The sequence below is a fragment of the Mirounga angustirostris genome, unplaced genomic scaffold, assembly GCF_029215605.1.
Source record: "Mirounga angustirostris isolate CCGP_5_RB_7025 unplaced genomic scaffold, mMirAng1.0.hap1 SCAF_18, whole genome shotgun sequence".
Taxonomy (NCBI): Eukaryota; Metazoa; Chordata; class Mammalia; order Carnivora; family Phocidae; genus Mirounga; species Mirounga angustirostris.
In genome coordinates, this window is record NW_026991726.1 from 1,105,490 (window position 1) to 1,116,368 (window position 10,879).

Sequence of the window (10,879 nt, forward strand, 5' to 3'; positions counted from 1 at the left end):
GGTTCATGTGGGGTGGGGCCACCCTGAGCAGGAGCAGGCTGATGAGGGGTCAGATTCCCAGTGGGCAGGTCATGTTCAAGGTCAAGGCTGGCCGTGTGGGATGGGGTGTGCAGGCGCTGCCCCTTCTACCCAGGGTTTATCCCGATAGCCCTGCAGGGATGGGTCACTGCATCCCGGGCGCAGGGCTGTGCATTCACAGGTCTGTGTCTGATCTGGGAGCAGCAGGGGGACTGGGCAGGAGGACAGTGAGGATGGCCGGGCAGGGCTGTGATGCCTCCAGCCGGCTACCCGTCCCTGTCTTTGCAGAAGGCCACGGATGACCTCCCGAGGCGGCTGGCGGACATGCCCTCCTCCCTGACGGAGGGGTTGACACCACAGGCATCCCCAAAAACAAGTGCTGGGGATTGCCGGGCAAGACCTCCAACACCCCCCAGACCACTGTCCCAGGTGGTTGGTCACCGGACAGTGGTCCAGGACCCGGAGCCCACGGAGACCGAGCCCGAGGGTGAGAAGGCTGGGGCTGGGTGTTTGTGGTGTGTGGGGATGGGTCGGTCCTGGCCCCACAGGGACGAGCCCCCAGAAGCTGGTGTGGGGCCTGGAGCAAAGACTGGGTGCAGAGCATCCAGCGGGTGGACTGCAGTCGGGGAGACACCCCAGGGAGGGCTCCTTCCTGGATGCGGCTTCTCTGGGAGGCCCTGGGCTGAGTTCTGTCTCTGCAAAGGCCCACGGAGAGCAGGCTCGGGGTGAGCTTTTCTCCTCTCACAGCTACTCCACCACCTGAGGAGCTAGAGCCGGTTCCAACTCCATCAGCAGCTCTGGAGGGAGGGGTGGTGCCTGCAGCGACTTCAGGAGGAGACCAGGAGCCGGCAGGTGACCCGGCACCCACCCACGGACAGCCTGACGTGGACCAGGAAGAACTGGCACCTGCCCCTGACCCAGCTCCTGCTACTCTTCCTGCCCCTGACCCAGCTCCTGCCCTGGATCCTGCACCTGCCACTGCTGCAACCCAGCTCCTGATCCTCCTCCTACCCCTTCCCCTGCCCCTGCCAGAGCCACTGCCCCTTCCCCTGCCAGAGGTCCGGTTCCTGCTCCTTCTCCTGCTCCTCTCCCTGCCCCTGCCAGACTCCGCTGCCTCTTCCCTTGACCCTTCCTGGGCTCCTGTTCTTGTCCCTGACCCTGCTCCTGCTCATAACCCTACCCCTGCCAGACCTGCTGCCCCTTCCCCTTTCCCTGCCTGAGCTCCTGTTCCTGCTCCTGCTTCTGCCCCTTTCCCTGCAAGACCCGCTACACCTTCCCCTGCCCCTTCCTGGGCTCCTGTTTTTGTCCCTGCCCCTACTCCTGCCCCTTCCCCTGCCAGACCTGCTACCCCTTCCCCTGCCACTGCCTGAGCTCCTGTTCCTGCTCCTTCTGCCGCTGCCCCTGCCCCTGCGCCTGCCGGAGCTCCTGTTCCTGCTCCTTACCCAGGTCCTGCCCTGGATCCTGCACCTGCCATGACTGCTGATCCTGTCCCTCCCCTTGCCCCTGCCCCTCGCCCTGCTCTTACAACTGGCCCTGCCCCTGGCCCTACCCCTATCCTAATCCCTGCCCCTACTCCTGCTCCTGCAGGGCTCCCAGAGCCACATCCAGAGCCCACAGTCCTGTGGGGAGAGCTCCTTGTACAATTGCCCTTAGTTCCATTGCCGGATCCCGATGCCCCGCCAGATTGTTTCATCCCCTCCCCCTATATTCTTTCTCTCTGGTTCATATTGTTCTGGTTCACATTGTTCATTTTCATGTTCTGTATACTGTTTATTATTTGTTTTAAATAAAATTACTTGTTTTCAACTGAACATGTGATGAGCATAAGTACCTTCCCAACGCTGTGCCACCACACCCCAGAACATTGCTGCGGAATATCTCGTGTCCCAAAGGAGTCCCCGAACCAGAAGCCCCCCTGCCCATTTCTCCCCCAGCCCAGACCCTGGAAACCCCTAAGCTGCTTTCTCTCCCTGTTCCTTTCCCTGTTCTGGATGTTTCTGTAAGTGGAATCACGCAATAGGTGCCTTTGTGTCTGCCCACCTATTTTCAAAGGGGACTTGTTTTCGTCTGTGTTTATCTGTCATAAAATTTCCCTTATTCGATATTAAAATGCCTGATGGATTACAGATCAGATGTAATCAGAGAGGCCGCTTTAGGAATTATGGGCACAATCTCGGGGCCGAGACCCCTGTTCCTGCTGGGACACCACAGCCTGACCCCAGACAGGACAGGGCTGGCTCCTCCTGTGGCCCACACAGAAACCAGGGAAATGCAGAAGCTGGAAGACACACCACAAAGGGCAAAAGCATTGCTCAACCGAAGGCCAGAGAAAGGTTTCCGATGCCTCTTGTCCAAACAACACACCAAGTCACTGGGTTCCACAAGGACAGACACCAAACGCACGCAAGTCCAAGGGGGGAGGACAGGCACGTGCAGAGTCAGAGATGAGGGAGCTCCCGGGGAAGGACTCTGGCAAAGGAAACCCTATGGAGGCAGCACTGGTCACCCTCAGACTGGCAGGTGTCTGGTCTGGGGAGAACGTGAGGAAGTGGAGATCCCCTGCAGGTACCCTGGAGAGAAGGGTGACAGGCACCCCTGTCTGGGAGAACAGTGAGCAGCACCCATCCCAGGCCACAGGAGCACCTGGAATGCTTGGACTCTGACCAACCCCTAGAAACTCTCACTCAGCTTTTCACAGATGTGTTTTCCGGAGTGTTTATCACAGCAGTGGTGGAGAGAGCAGGGAATGGAACAACGCTAATGCCCGAGGAGATGGATGGGATCCACAGTCCCAGTCCTCATGATAGAATGTCCTGTTGCCACTGTCACATTGTCATTCGGGGCACAGGATCCGGGAAGCCCCTCCTGAGACCCCTCCTGCCACCCTGTTCCTGGGAACATTCAGAATTGGAGGAGGAGGAGGTGGAGAGGATCCAGGATGACAGAGGGCCAAGGAGAAGGAAGGTCAGCACTGGGAGGACCTGAGCCACCATCCAGGGCCCGGGCTGTGGTGCCCTCGGACCTCACCCCAAATAAGGGCTCCTGATGGATGGACCCAACTTCTGTGGTTTCCCTCCCTCCCTCCTTCTCTCTCCCTCCCTTTCTCCCATACTCCCTCCTTCTCACTCCCTCCCTCCTTCCCCCCTTCCTCCCTCATTCAGCAGAGGACCGGGGGTCCCTGCTGTGTACTGAGCACTGGGGCTTCATCAGTGAGCACCCCCCAACCCACATGGTCACGTCCACTGTGGGAGGTGACAGGTGTCAGTCCTCACGGCTAGGAGTGGTGATGAGCACCAAGAATCTGCTCCTGAAAACAGAGGCCAATGCTTAGCACTTCCTCTAGAAAAATCGAGTCCTGAAAAGTGATGAAGAGTGAGTATATCCTAGACTTCCTGCAGTGTGAGTTCTAATGGCAGGTACGCACTGATTCTTAGAACAAACAAAGTAAATTACCCAGTGTCGACTGAGGGGTTGTGACTAACTTTTCTGACCCAATGACAGCATTTCAGCCAACATCTCCAGGGCTTCCAAGTTGTCCCAAGGGTCTCTGCGATCCTCTGATCCTTCCATTGACCTCCTTGGGAAGCTCTGTTTTGTCATCTCCCTTGTCTCCTGTCCCTTCTGGGACCCTTCTCTGGCCTCCCCGCCAGGGCCACCCCAACCAGGAGTTCCTGTGCCCCGTGGCCTGGCGCCTGCATCCCATGGGGGTCCTGTGAGCCCGGTGCATTGTGAAAGCCTGTGCGCTCCCTCTGGGGTCACTTGGCATCTCCCCTGCAGCTGCCTGCATCTTCCTGCACTGGGTCTCCTCCAAGCATTCTGTGAGGCCAACCTGTGTCCGTGTCACGGGCACGGAAGCGAGAGTCCAGAAGGTCCAGATGACCTGCTCCCAGTCCCAACGTGTGGAGCCTGGGCCAAGGATGGTCAGCGAGCAGAGGAGGACTTGAGCCTAGGAAGCCTGAGGGAGGACATGGCACAGTGAGCCTGCAGGAAGAGAGTGAACACCGTGGGGACCTGGCGCTCAGGCCTACTGGGAGACCACATCCCACCCTCACTGGCTCTGTCCCCAGGGCTGGAGGTCGTCCAGGTATCCACCCTCCCAGCCTGTAAGCTGCCAGTGGCTGCCAGGAGAGGAGGCACCTGGTGCAGGAGAGAGCCCTCAGGCAGAGAGGAGGGGGCAGGCACTCCCCCAACAGCTGGAGGAACTCGGGGTTGCCACCTTCCCAGGCTGCAGGCTGGCAGTGACTGGCAGGAGAGGAGGCACCTAGTGCAGGAGAGAGCCCTCAGGCAGAGAGGAGGGGGCAGGTACTCCCCCAGCAGCTGGAGGAACTCGGGGTAGCCACCCTCCCAGACTGTAGGCTGGCAGTGACTGGCAGGAGAGGAGGCACCTGGTGCAGGAGAGAGCCCTCAGGCAGAGAGGAGGGGGCAGGCGCTCCCCCAGCAGCTGGAGGAACTCGGGGTATCCAGCCTCGCAGGCTGCAGGCTGGCAGTGGCTGGCAGGAGAGGAGGCACCTGGTGTGAGAGAGAGCCATCAGGCAGAGAGGAGGGGGCAGGTGCTCCCCCAGCAGCTGGAGGAACTCGGGGTATCCACCCTCGCAGGCTGCAGGCTGGCAGTGGCTGGCAGGAGAGGAGGCACCTGGTGCAGGAGAGAGCCCTCAGGCAGAGAGGAGGGGGCAGGTGCTCCCCCAGCAGCTGGAGGAACTCGGGGTAGCCACTCTCCCTGGTTGCAGGCTGGCAGTGGCTGGCAGGAGAGGAGGCAGCTGGTGCAGGAGAGAGCCCTCAGGCAGAGAGGAGGGGGCAGGTGCTCCCCCAGCAGCAGGTGCACTGGGTCGGGCTGAGGGGGCATCATTGGACAGCAGTGCCTGCAGCTGGGGTCTCCACACAGACCCTCTCCTTAGGCTCAGCACAAGCTTGTCTGGATGGCCTTTGTCCCCCAAATACAAACTCTGGTCCAGGGCCCCCCCACCAAGTCCTGACTCCCAATCCTTTGTACTCAGCTCAAGTGACAAGAAATGGCCAATAGTTTAGGTGGTGTTGGGTGCACAGGCACATTTGTTTTTCTGGCACATGCTGTAATGTTGCTGGCATATTAAAGATCTCAGGGCTTTGATTCAAATACAGTAAGATGCCGGGGACCCCAGCTGGCTTTCTGGAAACCTACCTCTGTGCCTTGCAGCCCTCCCATCCCACCAGCTCTGCTCAGAATCCCTCCAGGCCACAGACCCACAGTCTTGGGTCCCAGACAATGTGCCTTCAGAAAGTGATCCTGGGGGGCACCTGTGTGGCTCAGCCATTAAGCGTCTGCTTGCGGCTCAGGTCGTGATTCCAGGGTCCTGGGATCGAGCCCCGCATCGGGCTCCCTGCTCTGCGGGAAGCCTGCTTCTCCTTCTCCCACTCCCCCTGCTTGTGTTCCCTCTCTCGCTGTGTCTCTCTCTGTCAAATAAATAAAATCTTTAAAAAAAGAAAAAAAATGATCCCGGTGGGGCAGTAGGACACACTGCAGATTCCAGCAAATCCCCCTCCCAGAAACTGAGGGTACTGCAGGATGAGCTGTCTGAAAACAGCCAGGTCAGGGTTCCAGGAAGACACCAGAGGCACAGGAGTCACTGAGGGGCATCTGAAGGTCAGGTATGGGCAGTCACAGCTTCCAGGCCCTTCTTCCCTAAAGCTCCTCATTCCTCAGCCTTTATTCCAGTGATTCTGTTCGGTTTCTATCTGCCCCAACTGTTATCCATTGCCTAGGCAGTCTGGTCTTGGTGTTTCCCTCTCCTGAGATGGGGACACCTGTGGGATGAGCAGGTGGCCAGCTGGTGGGGGGTGGGCAGGGACCTGACGTGGACAGATGGGGTAGGTGAGGCCCGAGGTCCCCGGGGTATGTGCCTGGCATCTGGACTGAATAGGTCTTCAAAGCTGCAGATTGGCTGGGATCATCTTCAGGCGGAGGAGGAAGGTGAGGGGAGCAGAAGGGACTGAGGAGGCTTGGCTTAGACAGGAGAGGGCTGAGACACTCCTTTGGGGGGAAAGTGGGTCAGGTCCAGGCTCACAGGGACAGACCTTGAGGCCAATGGGCTATGTGAAATAAGCCAGTCCCTAAAGGACCAATACGGGAGGACCCCACTTGTGAGGGACAGAGAGCACTCTGATTCATAGAGGTGGAAGGAGCTGCTGGGTGCCGGGGCTGGGGAGGGGAAATGGGGTGTTAGTGTCTCCTGGGTAGAGGTTCAGTTTGGGAGGATGACAAAGTTGTGGCAGTGGATGGAGGTGGCAGGTGCAGAAGAGTGAATATACTTATTGCCACTGAATTGTACCCTGAAACGTGCTTAATGGTATCAGTTGTATGTCTATTACACAATAGGAGAGTAGTGAGTCAGGAGGACGGGTCCATTGAACGTCCCAGGAAGGCCCAAGAGCAGGGATCCTGTATCTTAGTTCTTGCTCTCATGCTCTGCGCCTTCTTGGGTGCCTGAGCTCACAGTGGCATCACTAAATGCTTGCTAAGACACAGTGCAGGCAGATGGTCCAGAGAGAGTGCACAAACCATCTGTGGGCACTGAGGAATCCCAACGGCACATGCATCCAGACTGAGTGAGTGCCCACATTTCACAAACACCAGCATAAATAGCCATTTAAAACGAAGGCAGACGCCACTCTGGAAAACACTAGGGAGGTTCCTCAAAAAGTTGAAAAAAGAGCTACCTTATGACCGAGCAATTGCACTACTGGGTATTTACCCCAAAGATACAAATGTAGGGATCCGAAGGAGCATGTGCACCCCAATGTTTATAGCAGCAATGTCCACAATAGCCAAACTATGGAAAGAGTCTAAATGTCCATCAACAGATGAATGGATAAAGAAAATGTGGTGTGTGTGTATATATATACAGAGAATATTATGCACCTATCAAAAAAATGAAATCTTGCCATTTGCAATGACGTGGATGGAACTACAGTGTATTATGTTAAACAAAATAAGTCACTCAGAGAAAGACAATTATCCTATGATCTCAGTGATATGAGGAATTTGAGGAACAAGACAGAGGATCATAGGCGAAGGGAGGGAAAAATGAAACAAGACGAAACCAGAGAGAGAGACAAACCATAAGAGACTCTTTTTTTTTATTCTTATGTTAATCCCCATACATTACATCATTAGATTTAGATGAAGTGTTCCATGATTCATTGTTTGTGCATAACACCCAGTGCTCCATGAAGAATGTGCCCTCCTCAATACCCACCACCAGGCTAACCCATCCTCCCACCCCCCTCCCCTCTAGAATCCTCTGTTTTTCAGAGTCCATCATCTCTCATGGTTCGTCTACCCCTCCGATTTCCCCTGCTTCATTCTTCCCTTCCTGCTACCTTCTTCTTCTTCTTTTTTTTTCTTAACATATATTGCATTATTTGTTTCAGAGGTAGAGATCTGAGATTCAACAGTCTTGCACAATTCACAGCGCTTACCAGAGCACATACCATAAGAGACTCTTAATCTCAGGAAACAAACTGGGGGTTGCTGGAGTGGAGGGGGTTGGGAGGCGTGGGGTGACTGGGTGATGGACATTGGGGAGGGTATGTGCTATGGTGAGCACTGTGAATTGTATAAGACCGATGAATCAAAGACCTGTACCCCTGAAACAAATAATATATTATACATTAATTTAAAATTCACTAAAATAATAAAAATAAAACAAAAGCAGGTGACCTCAAGCTGTATTACAAAGCTGTGATCATCAAGACAGTATGGTACTGGACAAAACAGACACACAGATCAATGGAACAGAATAGAGACCCCAGAAATGGACCCTCAACTCTATGGTCAACTAATCTTCCACAAAGCAGGAAAGAATACCCAATGGAAAAAAGACAGTCTCTTCAATAAATGGTGTTGGGAAAATTAGACAGCCACATGCAGAAGAATGAAACTGGACCATTCTCTCACACCATATACAAAGGTAAACTCAAATTGGATGAAAGACCTCAATGTGACACAGGAATCCATCAAAATCCTAGAAGAGAACACAGGCAGCAACCTCTTCAACCTCAGCCACAGCAACTTCTTGCTAGACACGTCTCCAAAGGCAAGGGTAACAAAAGCAAAAATGAACCTTTGGGACTTCATCAAGATAAAAAGCTTCTGCACAGCAAAGGAAACAGTCAACAAAACTAAGAGGCAAGCCATGGAATGGGAGAAGATATTTGCAAATGACATTACAGATAAAGGGCTGGCATCCAAGATCTATGAAGAACTTCTCAAACTCAACACCCAAAAAACAAATAATCCAATCAAGAAACGGGCAGAACACATGAACAGACACTTCTCCAAAGACATACAAATGGCTAACAGACACATGAAAAAATGCTCCACATCACTAGCCATCAGAGAAAAAGAAATTAAAACCACATTGAGATACCACCTTCACCACTTAGAATGGCAAAAATCAACAAGGCAGGAAACAACAAATGTTGGTGAGGATGTGGAGAAAAGGGAACCCTCTTACACTGTTGGTGGGAATGCAAGCTGGTACAGCAACTCTGAAAAACAGTATGGAGGTTCTTCAAGACGTTACAAATAGAACTACCCTATCACCCAGCAGTTGCACTACTGGATATTTACCCCAAAGATACAGATGTAGTGAAAAGAAGGGGCACCTGCCCCCCAATGTTCATAGCAGCAATGTTCACAATAGCCAAACTGTGGAAGGAGCCGAGATGCCCTTCAACAGACGAATGGATAAAGAAGATGTGGTATATACGTACAATGGGATATTCTTCAGCTGTCAGAAAGGATGAATACCTACCATTTACATTGACATAGATGGAACGGGAGGGGATATGCTAAGTGAAATAAATAAATCAGGGAAAGACAATTATCATATAGTTTCACTCCTATGTGGAATGTCAGGAATAGCACAGAGGACTACAGGGGAAGGGAGGGAAAAATGAACAGGAAGAAATCAGAGAGGGAGACAAACCATGAGAGACTCTGGACTCCGGTAAACAAACTGAGGGTTACAGAAGGGAGGAGGGTGGGGGGATGGGGTAACTGCGTGACGGGTATTAAGGAGGGCACATGTTGTGATGAAAACTGGGTGTTATAGGCAACTAATGAATCACTGAACACTACATCAAAATCTACTGATGTACTATATGTTGGCTAATGAATTTAAATTTAAAAAATTAAATAAAATTAATAAATAAAAAATAAATCCACGGCAGGAAATGGAAATAACCCAGAGGGCGCCATGCTCCTGGAGGCTGAGCTAGCGGTCACGGCCAAGGCCTCTGGCAGTGAGCGCACCGGGGTTCTGAGAGGTGGCTCGGTGCACCCCTGACCCTGAAACCCCATGGCCATGGCAACATGCAAGGACTGGGAGGGAAGACCCAGCCAGGACCTGTTCTGGCTCCATGGCTGCTACAGGACTGTCCCAGCCCCACCAGGCGGTGTCTGTTTACAACTAGAGAGAAAACCTTTTCCTTCAATTGTTCTTTTTAAAAATGGTTGCTCAGCATTGACAAAGAAAAACATCTGATATAAAACTGGAGCCGTTCACAGGTGCAAATGACCCAGAAGTGAAGAAAATGTAGTGAACGCAAAGAGAGGACGCTGTATCCCCAGGCAGGCCTCCTGTGAGCAGGTGCGGCTGGGGCACTGGACTTGCCCGTGCAGACAGTACTGGACTCCACAGTGTCCCTCGAGGGGACAGAAGTAGGAACCCTCTCTGATGGCTCCGCTGAAGTCAGCACCCTCTGCTGGAGACGGGGACAGCCCCTCATGAGTTCCAGGTGTCCTGGTGATTCTTGGGCATGGCCCAAATCTCAGCTTCTTCATGACCCGGGACCAGCCCAGCAGCTGCACACAGGTCCTCCAGGGCCCACCCAATAGCTGTGGGTCCTGCAGGTCCTCCAGGGACAGCACCTTGGTGGGCTTGTGGTCCAGCAGGTACCTGTTCAGGTGGCTCTTATCGTACCACATGGCCTCGATCCCATTGGCCCAGTTGACCACCATCACCTGGTGACAGGCTGAGGTCAGTCAGTGAACCTCCGCCACAACACCCCAAAAAAGGCCCCCATGTAGTAGAAGTCACCCTTGTCCTTGGGGATGTGGGCCTGGGACTGGGACCAGTGCTCATAGCTTAAGTCCTCATGGGCCACCCAGTAGAAACTGGGGTGCAGGGTGCCAAAGCGGGGGGACAGGATCTCCATGCCCACGTGGTCACAGAACTTCATGTCCACATCCCCGCACACCATGTCATCCACCTCATAGAGGAAGCACTCCTCATAGAAGCAGCTCATGATCGCCATGTGCTGCATGGACACATCCAGCCAGTGTGGGGCACCGCGGACCTCAAGAACCACCACCCTTCAGTGCTCTTGGAGGGGCACACGGGACACAGCAACCAGCTGGTCGGTGAAGACATAGTAGATGACCCTGTGTCCACCATGAAGTGATTCTGCAGGAACAGCTCCAGGAAGACCCCGTGTCCACAGGGGCAGGGGACAGGGCAGGAAGAGGGTCACTGCCAGAGGCTGGCAGCAGGACCCCCGAGCTGGGGGTCATGGACGTGTGCACCTTCTTCATGGGGACAGGCCCTGGGCTGCTTTAAGCAACAGCCACCTCCTGACCTGTCCTGAGTGAATCTGCCGGCAGGGCCTCTCTACCTTCTGCTCCCAGAGATGGGGGCCATCAGCGCCCCATCTTACAAAGGGGAGCCTGAGGCTTGGGAGGCTGGAAACCCATGCAGCCGCACAGTCAGCATGCTGGAGCCAGGAACACTCCCCCGTGCTGAGCTCCTGGGCAAACCCTGCAGGTGCCCTCCCCTAGCTGCCCCCCTGTAGGTTCTGTCCCCACCTGCCATGATTTGAGCAC

General features: G+C 54.3%; 1 pseudogene; it reads right to left on the reverse strand.

The window, feature by feature from the left end:
* Positions 1-10,490, reverse strand: part of LOC135363089 (histo-blood group ABO system transferase 2-like) — a 65,952-nt pseudogene extending 55,462 nt beyond the window's left edge.
* Between the last annotated feature and the right edge of the window lie 389 nt (positions 10,491-10,879).